A 14,692-nucleotide genomic window follows, 5' to 3' on the forward strand; every position below is an offset into this window, starting at 1 on the left:
AGTTATGGGGTTGTTTAACTGGTTTATCTGTTCCTGATTTAACTTCGATACCTGGTATCTGTCTAGGAAATTGTCCATTTCCTGTAGATTTTCAAGTTTTGTTGAATATAGGCTTTTATACTAAGATCTGATGATTTTTTGAATTTCCTCTGAATCTGTAGTTATGTCTCCCTTTTCATTTCTGATTTTGTTAATTTGGACACACTCTCTGTGTCCTCTCGTTAGTCTGGCTAAGGGTTTATCTATCTTGTTGATTTTCTCAAAGAACCAACTTTTGGTTCTGTTGATTCTTTCTATGGTCCTTTTTGTTTCTACTTGGTTGATTTCAGCTCTGAGTTAGATTATTTCCTGCCTTCTACTCCTCCTGGGTGTATTTGCTTCTTTTTGTTTTAGAGCTTTTAGGTGTGCTGTCAAGCTGGTGACATATGCTCCTTCCTGTTTCTTTCTGCAGGCACTCAGAGATATGAGTTTTCCTCTTAGCACAGCTTTCATTGTGTCCCATAAGTTTGGGTGTGTTGTACCTTCATTTTCATTAAATTCTAAGAAGTCTTTAATTTCTTTCTTTATTTCTTCCTTGACCAGGTTATCATTGAGTAGAGCATTGTTCAATTTCCACGTACATGTGGGCGTTCTTTCCTTATTGTTATTGAAGACCAGCTTTAGGCCGTGGTGGTCTGATAGCACGCATGGGATTATTTCTCTTTCTGTACCTGTTGAGGCCTGTTTTTTGACCAATTATATGGTCAATTTTGGAGAAAGTACCATGAAGAGCTGAGAATAATGTAGGATAGAATGTTCTATAAATATCTGTTAAAGCCAGAATACAGCAAATACAGAGGCGAATGCCAGCAGCAAACCACTGAACTGAGAACAGGACCCCCCGTTGAAGGAATCAGAGAAAGAACTGGAAGAGCTTGAAGGGGCTCAAGACCCCTTATGAACAACAATGCCAAACAACCAGAGCTTCCAGGGACTAAGCCACTACCCAAAGACTATACATGGACTGACCCTGGACTCTGACCTCATAGGTAGCAATGAATATCCTAGTAAGATCACCAGTGGAAGGGGAAGCCCTTGGTCCTGCTAAGACTGAACCCCCAGTGAACGTGATTGTTGGGGGGAGGGCCGCAATGGGGGGAGGATGGGGAGGGGAACACCCATAAAGAAGAGGAAGGGGAGGGATTAGGGGGATGTTTGCTCAGAAACCGGGAAAGGGAATATCATTCGAAATGTAAATAAGAAATACTCAAGTTAATAAAAAAAAAAAAAGAAAATATCTGTTAAGTCCATTTGGCTCATGACTTCTCTTAGTCTGTCTACGTCTCTGTTTAATTTCTGTTTCCATGATCTATCTGTCCATTGATGAGAGTGGGGTGTTGAAATCTCCTACTATTATTTTGTGAGGTTCAATGTGTGTTTTGAGCTTTAGTAAGGTTTCTTTTACGTGTGTAGGTGCCATTGTATTTGGGGCATAGATATTTAGGATTGAGAGTTCATCTTGGTGGATTTTTCCTTTGATGAATATGAAGTGTCCTTCCTTATCTTTTTTGATGACTTTTAGTTGAAAATTGATTTTATTTGATATTAGAATGGCTACTCCAGCTTGCTTCTTCCGACCATTTGCCTGGAAATTTGTTTTCCAACCTTTCACTCTGAGGTAGTGTCTGTCTTTGTCTCTGAAGTGTGTTTCCTGTAGGCAGCAGAATGCAGGGTCCTCATTGCGTATCCAGTTTGTTAATTTATGTCTTTTTATTGGAGAGTTGAGACCATTGATGTTGAGAGATATTAAGGAATAGTGATTATTGCTTTCTGTTATATTCATATTTGGATGTGAGGTTATGTTTGTGTGCTTTTCTTCTCTTTGTTTTGTTGCCAAGACGATTAGTTTCTTTCTTTTTCTAGGGTGTAGCTTGCCTCCTTATGTTGGGCTTTACCATTTATTATCCTTTGTAGTGCTGGATTTGTAGAAAGATATAGTGTAAATTTGGTTTTGTCATGGAATATCTTGGTTTCTCCATCTATGTTAATTGAGAGTTTTGCAGGATACAGTAACCTGGGCTGGCATTTGTTTTCTCTTAGGGTCTGTATGACATCTGTCCAGGATCTTCTGGCTTTCATAGTTTCTGGCGAAAAGTCTGGTGTGATTCTGATAGGTCTGCCTCTATATGTTACTTGACCTTTTCCCCTTACTGCTTTTAATACTTTCTTTATTTTATGCATTTGGTGTTTTGACTATTATGTGACAGGAGGAGTTTCTTTTCTGGTCCAATCTATTTGGAGTTCTGTAGGCTTCTTGTATGCTTATGGGGTTCTCTTTCTTTAGGTTAGGGAAGTTTTCTTCTATGATTTTGTTGAAGATATTTACTGGTCCTTTGAGCTGGGAGTCTTCACTCTCTTCTATACCTATTATCCTTAGGTTTGATCTTCTCATTGAGTCCTGGATGTCCTGTATGTTTTGGACCAGTAGCTTTTTCTGCTTTACATTATCTTTGACAGTTGATTCGATGATTTCTATGGAATCTTCTGCTCCTGAGAGTCTCTCTTCTATCTCTTGTATTCTGTTGGTGATGCTTGTATCTAAGGCTCCTTTTCTCTTCCTTTGGTTTTCTATATCCAGGGTTGTTTCCATGTGTTCTTTCTTGATTGCTTCTCTTTCCATTTTTAATTCCTTCAACTGTTTGATTGTGTTTTCCTGGAATTCTTTCAGGGATTTTTGTGATTCCTCTCTGTAGGCTTCTACTTGTTTATTTATGTTTTCCTGTGTTTCTCTAAGGGCTTTCTTCATGTCTTTCTTGAAGTCCTCCAGCATCATGATCAAATACGATTTTGAATGTAGATCTTGCTTTTCTGGTGTGTTTGGATATTCCGTGGTTGCTTTGGTGGGAGTATTGGGCTCCAATGATGCCATGTAGTCTTGGTTTCTCTTGCTTGGGTTCCTGAGCTTGCCTCTAGCCAACAGATTATCTCTAGTGTTACTTTGTTCTGCTATTTCTGACAGTGGCTAGACTGTTGTATAAGCCTGTGTGTCAGGAGTGCTGTAGACCTGTTTTCCTATTTTCTTTCAGCCTGTTATGGGAACAGAGTGTTCTGCCTTCGGGCGTGTAGATTTTCCTATCTACAGGTCTTCAGCTGTTCCTGTGGGCCTGTGTCCTGAGTTCACCAGGCAGGTCGCTTGGAGCAGGAAGGTTGGTCTTACCTGTGGTCCCGAGGCTCAAGTTTGCTCCTGGGGTGTTGCAACCAGGAGGACCTATGCCGCCCTTTCTGGGAGCTTCCGTGCACCAGGGTTCCAGATGGCGTTTGGTGTTTTCCTCTGGAATCAGTAATGTGGGCAGAGTGTAGTCTCTTCTGGTTTCCCAGGCGTGTCTGCCTCTCTGAAGGTTTAGCTCTCCCTCCCACAGGATTTGGGTGCAAAGAACTGTTTATCTGGTCAGTCCCTTCAGGTTCCAGCGGTGTCTCAGACACAGGGGACCTGCTGCTCCTGGACCCTCCTCTATGGGAACCCAGAGGCCATATACAGTTTCCTCTTGGGCCAGGAATGTGGGCAGGGGTGGGCAGTGTTGGTGGTCTCTTCCGCTCTGCAGTCTCAGGAGTGCTCACCTGTCTGGGCGGTGCACTCTCTCTCCCAAGGGGTTTGGGAGCAGTGAGCTGCTGTGGGCAGGTATCTGCGAGTCGGGGATCCCGCTAAAAACCGGAAGTGTCCGGTCCTAGAGGAATTTTGCCTCTGTGTGTCCTGAGGCCACCAGTCAGGTCTCTTGGAGCAGAAAAGTTGGTCTTACCTGTGGTGCCATACAGTTTTTAATCATGATTGCTCTGTAGTACAGCTTGAGATCACAGATGGTGATTCCCTCAGAAGTTACCTATTGTTGAGAAGAGTTTTCAGTATTCTGGGTTTTTGTTGTTCCAAATGAATTTTCAAATTGCTCTTTCTATCTCTGGGAAGAATTCATTTGGAATTTTGATGGGGATTGCATTGAATCTGTAGATTGTTTTTGGCAAAATAGCCATTTTTACTATATTAATCCTGCCAATCCATGAGCATGGGAAATCTTTCCATCTTCTGATATCTTCTTCAATTTCTGTCTTCAGAGACTTGAAATTCCTGTCATACAGATCTTTTTGGTTGCTTGGTTAGACTCACACGGAGGTATTTTATGTTATTTGTGACCTTTGGGAAGGCTGTCATTTTCCTAATTTCTTTCTCAGCCTGTTTATCCTTTGAATAGAGGAAGGCTACTGATTTGTTTGAGTTCATTTTATACTCAGCCACTTTGCTGAAGTTGTTTATCAGGCTTAGCAGTTCTCTGGTGGAACTTTTGGGGTCACTAGAGTATACTATCATATCATCTGCAAATAGTGATATTTTGACTTCTTCCTTTCCAATTTATATCCCTTTGACCTCCTTTTGTTGTCTGATTGCTCTGGCTAGGATTTCGAGTAATATATTGAATAAGTAGGGAGAGAGTGGACAGCTTTGTCTAGTTCCTGATTTTAGTGGGATTGCTTCAAGTTTCTCTCCATTTAGTTTGATGTTGGCTACTGGTTTGCTGTATATTGTTTTTACTATGCTTAGGTATTGGCCTTGAATTCCTGATTTTTTTCAGGTCTTTTATCATGAAGGGGTGTTGAATTTTGTCAAATGCTTTCTCAGTATCTAATGAGATGATCATGTGGTTTTTTTCCTTTGAGTTTATTTATATAGTGGATTAGGTTGATGGATTTATATGGAACCATCCCTGCATCCCTGGAATGAAGCCTACTTGATCATGATAAATGATTGTTTTTATGTGTTCTTAGATTCAGTTTATGAAAATTTTATTGAGTATTTTTGCATTGATATTCATAAGGGAAATTGGTCTGAAGTTATCTTTCTTTGTTGAGTCTTTTGTAGTTTAGGTATCACTATAACTAACTAGTTTCATAGTATCACTATAACTAGTTTCATAGAAGGAATTGGTTAGTGTTCTTTCTGTTTCTATTTTGTGGAATAGTTTGAAAGTATTGGTATTAGGTCTTCTTTGAAGGTTTGATAAAATTCTGCACTAAAACCATCTGGTCCTGGGCTTTTAGTTTAAGGAGACTTTTAATGACTGCTACTATTTATTTAGGAGTTAAGGGACTGTTCAGATGGTTTCTCTGATCCTGATTTAACTTTGGTACCTGATATCTGTTTTGAAAATCTTCCATTTCATCTAGAGTTCCCAGTTTTGTTAAATATAGGCTTTTGTAGTAGGATCTGATGATTTTTTGAATTTCCTCTGATTCTGTTGTTATGTCTCCCTTTTCATTTCTGATTTTTCTTTTCTTTTTTTTTTTTCTTTTTTTCGGAGCTGGGGACTGAACCCAGGGCCTTGCGCTTGCTAGGCAAGTGCTCTACCGTTGAGCTAAACCCCCAACCCCCATTTCTGATTTTCTTAATTTGGATACATTCTCTGTGTACTTTGGTTAGTCTGGCTAAGGGTTTGTCTATCTTGTTGATTTTCTCAAAGAACCAGCTCCTGGTTTTGTTGATTTTTTGGATAGTTCTCTGTTTTTCTACTTGGTTGACTTCAGCTCCAAGTTTGATTATTTCCTGTCCTCTATTTCTCTTGGGTATATTTGTTTCTTTTTGTTCTAGACCTTTCAGATGTGTGTTAAGCTGCTAGTGTCTAATATCTTCAACTTCTTTATGGAGGCAACTCAGTACTATGAATTTTCCTCAGCACTGTGTTCATTGTGTCCCATATGTTTGGGTATGTTGTGCCTTCATTTTTGTAAAATTTAAAAAAGTCTTTTATCTCTTTCTTAATTTCTTCCCTGACTAAGTTATCATCGAGTAGAGAGCTGTTCAGCTTCCATGTATGTGGGCATTTGGTTGTTTTTGCAGTTATTGAAGACCAGCCTTAGTCTGTGGTGGTCTGATAGGATGCACGGGGTTATTTCAATCTTCTTGTATTGGTTGAGGCTTGTTTTGTGCTGATTATATATTCAATTTCGAAAAGGTCCTGTATAATATTTTCTTAGGGTGAAATGTTCTGTATATATCTGTTAAATACATTTGGTTCATAAGTTCTGTTAGTTCTGCTATATGGCTGTTATTCTGTTTCCATGATCTGTGCAAGTGGGGTGTTGAAGTCTCCCCCCTTATTGTATGAAGTTCAATGTGTGCTTTGAGCCTTAGCAACGTTTCTTTTACAAATATGGGTTCCCTTGCATTTGGGACATAGACGTTCAGAATTGAGAGTTCATGTTCGTTGATTTTTCCTTTGATGAGTAGGAAGTGTCCTTCCTTATCTTTTTGGTTGAAAGCCAATTTTATTTGATATTAGAATGGCTAGTCCAGCTTGTTTCTTGGAACCATTTGCTGGGAACGTTTTTTTCCATCCTTTTATTCTGAGATAGTGTCTGTCTTTGTCACTGATATGTGTTTCCTGTATGCAGCAAAATGCTGGGTCCTGTTTATGTATCCAGTCTGTTACTGAATATCTTTTTATTGGGGAATTGAGCCAATTGGTGTTAAGAGACATTAAAGACTGTTGCTTCCTGTTATTTTTGTCATTAGAGGTGAAATTATATTTGTGTGGCTATCTTCTTTTGCATTTATTTTGAGAATATTAATTCTTGCTTTTTCTTGGTTATAGTTTCCTTCTTTGTGGTGGAGTTTTCCATCTATTATCCTTCATAGAGCTGAATTTGTGGATTTGTCTTAATTTGGTTTTGTCATGGAATATCTTGGTTTCTCCATCTATGATAATTGATAGTTTTGCTGGGTGTATTAGCCTGGGCTGGCATTTGTGTTCTCTTAGGGTTTGAAATCTGCCAAAGATCTTCTGGCTTTTAGAGTCTCTGTTGAGAAGTCTGGTTTAATTCTGATAGGTCTGCCTTTATATGTTACCTGATCTTTTTTCCCTTGCCTCTTTAATATCCTATCTTTGTTCTGTGCATTTGGTGTTTTGATTATTGACTGACAAGAGGAATTTTGTTTTCGGTCCCATTTATTTGGTGTTCATTTGGTATGTTTGTAGTCATCTCTTTCTTTCTTTCTTTCTTTCTTTCTTTCTTTCTTTCTTTCTTTCTTTCTTTCTTTCTTTCTTTCTTTCTTTCTCTGTTTTTCAGAGCTAGGGACCGAACCCAGGGCCTTGCACTTGCTAGGCAAGCACTCTACCACTGAGCTAAATCCCCAACTCACCATCTCTTTCTTTAGGTTAGGGAAATTTTCTTGTATGATTTTATCGAAGATGTTTTTTGGCCCTTTGGGTTGGGAATCTTCTATACCCATTAATGTTAGATTTGTTATTACTCCTAGGTTTGGTCTTTTCATGGTGTCCTGGATTTCTTGGATGTTTTGTGTTAGGAGCTTTTTGTATTTTGTTTTTTTCTTTGACTGTTGTGTTGATATATGCTGTCTTCTGCACCTGAGCTTCTCTCTTCTGTCTCTTGTATTCTGTTGGTGATGCTTGCATCTATGAGTCCTGATCTCTTTCCTAGGTTTTCCATCTCCAGAGTTGTTTCCCTTTGTGATTTCTTTATTGTTTCTATTTCTATTTTTAGATCCTGATTGGTTTTGTTCATTTCCTTCACCGGTTTGGTTGTTTTCCTGTATGTCTTTAAGGAATTTCTGTTTTCTCTTTAAGGGCTTCTATCTGTTTACCTGTGTTGTCCTGTATTTCTTCAAGGGAATTATTTATGACCTTCTAAAAGTCCTCTATCCTCATCATGAGATGGGATTTTAGATCCCAATCTTGCTTTTTCTGGTGTGTTGGGATATCCAGGGCTTGCTGTGGTGTGAGAGCTGGGTTCTGATGGTGCCAAGTAATCTTGGTTTCTGTTGCTTATGTTTTTGCACTTGCCTCTTACTATCTGGTTATCTCTGTTGTTAGCTGTCTTTGCTATCTCTAACTGGAGCCTGTCCCTCCTGTGAGCCTATAATCCTGTGATCCTGGTTGTGGTAGAATTCCTGGGGAACTTGCTCTTTCTGTGATCCTGTGATCCTTGATGTGTCAGAAGTCATGGGGGACACGAGGCCTCTGGGTGTGGGTGAAGTGGGTGGAGATTCAGATCCCAGGGTCTGTTCCTGGCCTCCGGTGCTCCTGCTCCCTGGAAGTATTATGTGCCTCCGGTTGGACAGGGGTGCCTGTGTCCCCTGGGTATTGGGGGGTCCCCAGTTAGGCCAGGTATTGGGGGCTTGGGGGCTCTTACCTGTGACCCTGGATCTGTCAGAAGTCCTGGAGGACAGGCTGCTTCTGGATGTGAGTGAGTTTGGGAGGATGGAGCACAGGCTCTGCTCCCAGGGGTAGGTGCAAGCCAGAAGGACGGTATGCCTCTGTCTGGGCAGTGGTGCCTGTGTTCCCTAGGTCTCTGGGTTCCCAGTTAGGCCAGCCATTTGGGGGGAGTTGGGGTCTCACCCTGTGATCCTGGATCTGTTGGAAGTCCTAGAGGACAGGCTGCCTCTGGGCGTAGGTTGGTTGGGGAGGGTGGAGCACCTAATCTTAGCTTTTAAAACATCTTTTCGGTCCATCCCTTTCCTGTTCGGCGCATGCGGTTGAGGCAAGGATCGCTGCTGCCGGTCTCTCGTTTTCATCGCAGACACTTCTGCTACAAAGATGGTCAATGTACCTAAAACCTGAAGGACTTTCTGTAAGAAATGTGGCAAGCACCAGCCTCATAAGGTGACCCAGTGTAAGAAGGGCAAGGATTCCTTGTATGCCCAAGGAAAGCGGCTCTAGACCGAAAGCAGACTGGCTATGGTGGGTAGACAAAGCCAAGTTTTCGAAAGAAGGCCAAAACCATAAAGGTTGTGCTCAGGCTTGAGCGTGTTGAGCCCAACTGCAGATCCAAGAGGATGATGGCCATTAAGAGATGCAAGCATTTTGAACTGGAAGGCGACAAGAAGAGAAAGGGCCAAGTGATCTAGTTCTAAAACTTGTGTTCTCTGAGAGGAAAACATTGAAGCAGTAGAAAAATGACCTGCTAGAGAATAAAATTATTGTTAACGATCAAAAGAAAAAAAACTAAAAAAAAAAATCTTTTCTCCTGGCTAAATCTTTTTTAAATTTTTTATATATTCATGAACTAACGTTTTTGTTTTTTAAAAGACACAGACTTTTTATATCTATTTAGGTTCATCAAGGAAACCCTTGATTAAAAGCTACTCTGTTGTATATTACTGCACACTGCTGGCTAATATTTGCAGGCTACCAAAACCGGGCATGTATTCTTCTGAAAAAAATCGTGGAATTTGAGGAAAAGGCTGGAATCTTCCTTTTAATTTTTGCTTCGGTTTTCACAAAGGATATACTCTAGCCTTAACTATAAGAGTAGTAAGTATTTTATGATCTACCACAATTCATTATCAAGCTATCAAAGTGTTGAAAGAGGCCTGACACAAAAGAACAATCTTATACCAAGACCAAACATTTAGAAGATGTTTTGAAAACAAATTCTTTATAATGCTTTAACTTTTCTTAAGGTGTTTTTAATAGTTTTTCATATATATTATTATTTTATATGTATGGGTATTTTTCCTGTATGTATAGCTATACACCATGTACAAATAGTGCTCACAGAGGAATTCACCGGATCCTCTGGGACTGGAGTTACAGATGGTTTGTGATTTGCCATGTGGGTGCTGGGAATTAGACCTAAGTCCATGGAGGGGCAGCCAGCCAGTACTTTACCGCTAAGCCATAAGTTCTACAGTCCCATATAGTTCTTACATACAGAGTCAGAATTGTTTTACAGCCAGGCATGGTGGTGCACACCTTTAACACCAGCACTTGAGAGGCAGAGGGAGGTGAATTTCTGTGAGTTTTAGACCCATTTGGTCTACATATTGGGTTCCAGGAGTCTGTCTCAAAAGAAGACTTTACATGTATTTATTTATTATCAGTGTGTGTCCGGTAGCAACTGTGTGGAGATTGGAGGACAACTTGTTGGCATTGGTTCTCTATTTTCAACATGTGGACATGAGGGATTGTACTCAGGGTCCTTAGCTACTCAGCCATTTCACCAGGCTCTAGAAAAAACACTTAACTATCATTTTCTTCTCAAACCCAGTAAACCTTACCAGCATTGTAAGTGGCTCCATTGCCATCTAATTATTTAAAACCCAACCATGATCATTCCTGATTTTTTCCTTTTCTTCCATAATCAATGTCCAAGTTATTGGCAAATTCATTTATTTTTGTTCCTAAAATACAAGCGTAATTTGGTCACTACCCTAGCTCTCTCAGCCCCTTAGTGTAAGTCACCTACGTATCCTAAGCCATTATGAACCTCAATAACAGACAGAAACTTTATTCTAAATTCGTTCTGAGGCACACCTTCAGAGAACACTCCTGTGTAGAAGGGCACCTGAAATTGGAAATGATCCAAGGAAGAACACATTCCGGAAGGAACTAGGAAACACTTGAAGTGACTGGTCCTGGGCACATCACGAAGCCATCAGCCCTAGTGCTTTGAGAGAAGAGAATTGCTGTTCCTTGTCACAGCAGATGTGACTGGCAATGTTCTTTCCTTTGTTAGATGCTAACTGCCAAAATGGGGCTACTCGCATTAGTGAAAGAACACCGTGTCTGGGAAGCATTTCTTCTGAGCAATCATTGTCATCCAGGGCTGCAGCTTTTGAAGATAATTGACAATGTCATATTCTTGCTCTAATCAGCTGAACCTCTTTGCAACTCATTTGGAGATAATTTTTTTTTGGTAACCTCTCCTTCCAGAGAGTTTCCAATGATTGAATTAGAAATAAAACAAATTTTTTTCTTTCTTTTTAAAGAGAGTATACCTTTCACCATAAAACTTACTGGCTACAATATGGAACAGTATATTAAATCTTCCTGGACATATCTAGTTAACTTTATCCATCAGATTATCTGTAGCCAGAAGCTGGAATACATTTGTACTTTGTTGCTTCATTTTGCAGAGAAACGAATGATGATTTTTTTTGAGGGTGGGGATGAAGTGTTCCTGTCAGCATCAATGTTCCTGGTCCCTGGGTTTTCTAAGTCTAGTTGTTTTTCACTGTTCTTTGTTTTGGCATGGTCGTTCTTCTCCCATTTAGGACAGAGAGGGAACATTAGGCACATATAACTGTCACAGAAAAATACATAGACACTGCAGAGAAGCTTGTGCAGTGCTGGGGATTGAACACAGAGCTTCATGCATGCTAGAGTAGCTTTCCATCAACTGATCCACACCCCTCAGTCCCATTTCCCACTATATTTCTAATATTCACATAAAAGTGGTTTAATTATTTTTCTTTTTCCACCCGTGTGTTGCTGGAGGGGTGTGTGTGTGTGTGTGTGTGTGTGTGTGTGTGTGTGTGTGTTGGGGTACACAAACATTAGAAGCTGATGTTAGTACTCATCCTCCACTGTTCTTTGACCTTATTCACTGAGCCCAGGTCTCTCAATCAAACCCAGAACTCCCTAATGTTGGTAGCCTCACTAACCGGCCTGCTCTAGGGAATCTGTCTCTATCTCTTGAGACTGTAATTACAGGAAGGCTGCCACTCTTGCCCTGGCATTTACATCAGTTCTGGGAATCTTAACTCTGGTTCTCACAAGCGAGTGCTCAGCATTTCAACCACAGAACCATCCCCCAGCTCAAATTGAAGTAGTCTAAAAGTTTCTATCCTAACAAAAATATGATTCCTAAGATTGGATGAGTAGGTATAGAACAACTATGGACAACAGTAATCACTGTATAAGTAGGAATCATTCATACCATTCTTCCTTTGTGTAATATGCAGTCAGTAATGCTGGCTAGTATTTATTGAACACTTTCTGTGTCAGTATCTGAATCAGGCACTCTGAATATTTTCTCATTTAATCTAGTTAGTTTTCACGTCGGCTCTACAAGTTCGGTTCACAGCTAAAGGAATTGACATTGTTAATGTTAGATAACTCCCTAAAGAGACAGAAGCAGCATGTAATAGTGCAAAGATTCCAACATAGCTCTTTCTGGGCCTATAGTGCATCCTCATGAGAATAATTTAAATTTTTAAGTGCTTTTGGAGATTTTGAAGTTATGTATTTCCAATAAGCTAGCCTGAGCTGTATTTGAACATAGAGGACCTGTCTGAACCAAGTAAAATTTTAGAAAATACTTGCTAGATTACCTTTGAAATTATATCACCAGACATATAAAATGCTCCTCAAAATCAGTGTAAGAACTTAGATACCTTTAAAAAGACATTGTGTGTGTGTGAGAGATAGAAAATGTGTGTATGAGTGTAAGTGTGTGTGTATGTGTGTGAGTGTGTGTGTGAGTGTGTGTGAGTATGTGAGTGTGACTGTATGTATGAGTGTGTGGGTGTGGGTGTGTGAGTGAGTGTATGAGTGTGAGAGAGAGTGTGTGAGTGTGAGTGTGTGTATGTGTGTGAGTATGTGTGTGAGAGTGTGTGTGAGTGTGTGTGAGTGTGTGAGTGTGACTGTATGTATGAGTGTGTGGGTGTGGGTGTGTGAGTGAGTGTGTACGTGGATGTGTGTGACTGTGTGGGTGTGAGTATGACTGTGTGTGTGTAAGTGAGTGTGTGAGTGTGTGAGTGTGTGAGTGTGTGAGTGTGACTGTGTGTATGAGTGTGTGTGTGAGTGTGTGAATGTGTGTATGTGTCGAGTGTGTGAGTGTGAGTGTGACTGTGTGCGTGTATGTGTGAGTGTGTGTATGAGTGTGTGTGGATGTGAGTGTGAGTGTGTGAGTGTGTGTGAGTGTGTGTGTGAGTGTGAGTGTGTGTATGTGTGTGTGTGAGTGTGTGTGAATATGGTGAGTGTGACTGTGTGTGTGGGTGTATGAGTGAGTGTGTGAGTCTGTGAGTGTGTGTGAGTGTAAGTGTGTGTGAATGTGTGAGTGAGTGTGTGAGAGAGTGTGTGAGTGTGTGTGTATGTGTGTGAGTGTGAGTGTGTGTGAGTGTGACTGTGTGTGAGTGCATGTGTGTGAGTGTGACTGTGTGTGGGTGTGTGAGTGTGTGTGTGAGTGTAAGTGTGTGTGTGAGTGTGTGGGTGTGTGACTGTGTGTGAGAGTGTGTGTGAATGTGTGAGTGTGAGTGTGTGAGAGAGTGTGTGAAAGAGTGTGTGAGTGTGTGTGTATGTGTGTGTATGTATGTGTATGTGTGTATGTGTGTGAGTGTGAGTGTGTGTGAGTGTGACTGTGTGTGAGTGTGTGTGAGTGTATGTGTGACTGTGTGGGTGTGTGAGTGAGTGTGTGAGTGTTTGTGTGTGTGTGAGAGAGAGTGTGTGTGTGAGTGTGTGGGTGTGTGAGGGTATGGGTGTGTGAGTGTGAGTATGTGAGTGTGTGTGTGTGTTGCACTATGCTTGTGCAGGTCAGAGGACAAGTTTTGGGAGTTAGTTGGTTCTCTCCTTTTACTCTGTGGATTCTGGGAATGACGCTCAGGCCACGGAGTTTGGCAGCAAGCATCTTGCTGACTGAGCCACGTCACAGGCTCTGGTATGCTTTTAAGTAATAGAAAATTCTAAATGAATACCTGTATTGTACATATAGATTTTATCTATTATTTTGTGCTCCTGATGGTTGATAGAAAAACCACAGGCTTGTAGGTCTTTCTTGTGTGTGGGGAGGGGATTGGGGGGAGAATCCTATAGCTCTCTAGGAGCCTAAAAATATCTCAAATGTTATAACTCCCTTGATTGGATTACCAGTGAAACATTGAAAGTTCAGACTGATAATAGACTTTAGAAACATTGCCTCTTTGCTAACATGGAGTACAGACTAAAGGGCAGACAACTGGATATGAAGAAATGATCTCTTGAGGCTTGAGAGGCTGCTCTGTGGATTGACAGGACAATTTATGACTATAGCTATATTTTAGGGGAGAAAAGGAACATAAATGTAATTTCCAATAGTAAATTACTATTTTATTTACAGCATTTTGCTCTTTTTGTTAACATTTGAATCTACTTTATCTTATGCATGTTTGTTTTGGTTGTGTGTGTGTGTGTGTGTGTGTTTGTGTGTCACGTGTGTGGCTGATGCTTGAGGAGGCCAGCAGAGGGCAATGGATCCCCAGAAATGGAGTTAATGGTTGTGGCCCTCCATGGGGATGCTACAGCTCACACCTACATCCTCTGTAAAGTCAAATTCTCTTAACCTCTGAGACATTTCTCCAGCTTTCACTTTAGGTTAACTCATTAGAGTTTTCCTTTACTTAAGGAATGTTGTACATGTGCTGGGCATGATGGCACACACCTAATTTAATTTTAGCACTCTAGAGACAGAAGCATCTGCACACAGGCCAACCAAGAGGTGCCTAGTGAGACCCTGTCAGGAAAAAAAAAGGAGTTGAACATGAGATGAAAATTTCACTGATTCAAGTCTCTGAAAGAGACTGAAGATCTCAGAAGATGGAAAGACCTCCCATGCTCACGAATTGGCAGGATTAATATAGTAAAAATGGCCATCTTGCCAAAAGCAATCTACAGATTCAATGCAGTCTCCATCAAAATTCCAACTCAATTCTTCATAGAGATAGAAAGAGCAATTTGAAAATTCATTTGGGATAACAAAAAACCCAGGACAACAAAAACTATTCTCAAAAATAAAAGAACTTCTGAGGGAATCACCATTTGTGATCTCAAGCTGTATTAAAGAGCAATAGTGATAAAAAATGCATGTATTGGTACAGAGACAGGCATGTAGATTAGTGGAATAGAATTGAAGACCCAGAAATAAACCCACACACCTATGGTTGCTTGATCTT

The 14,692-nt window shown here is 40.5% G+C and overlaps 1 pseudogene; it reads left to right on the forward strand.

Moving 5' to 3' along the window:
* Nucleotides 1-8,458: 8,458 nt before the first annotated feature.
* Rpl36a-ps10 (ribosomal protein L36A, pseudogene 10) lies at nt 8,459-9,364 on the forward strand (annotated as a pseudogene).
* Nucleotides 9,365-14,692: the final 5,328 nt, after the last annotated feature.

The sequence above is a fragment of the Rattus norvegicus genome, chromosome 18, assembly GCF_036323735.1.
Source record: "Rattus norvegicus strain BN/NHsdMcwi chromosome 18, GRCr8, whole genome shotgun sequence".
Classification (NCBI taxonomy): domain Eukaryota; kingdom Metazoa; phylum Chordata; class Mammalia; order Rodentia; family Muridae; genus Rattus; species Rattus norvegicus.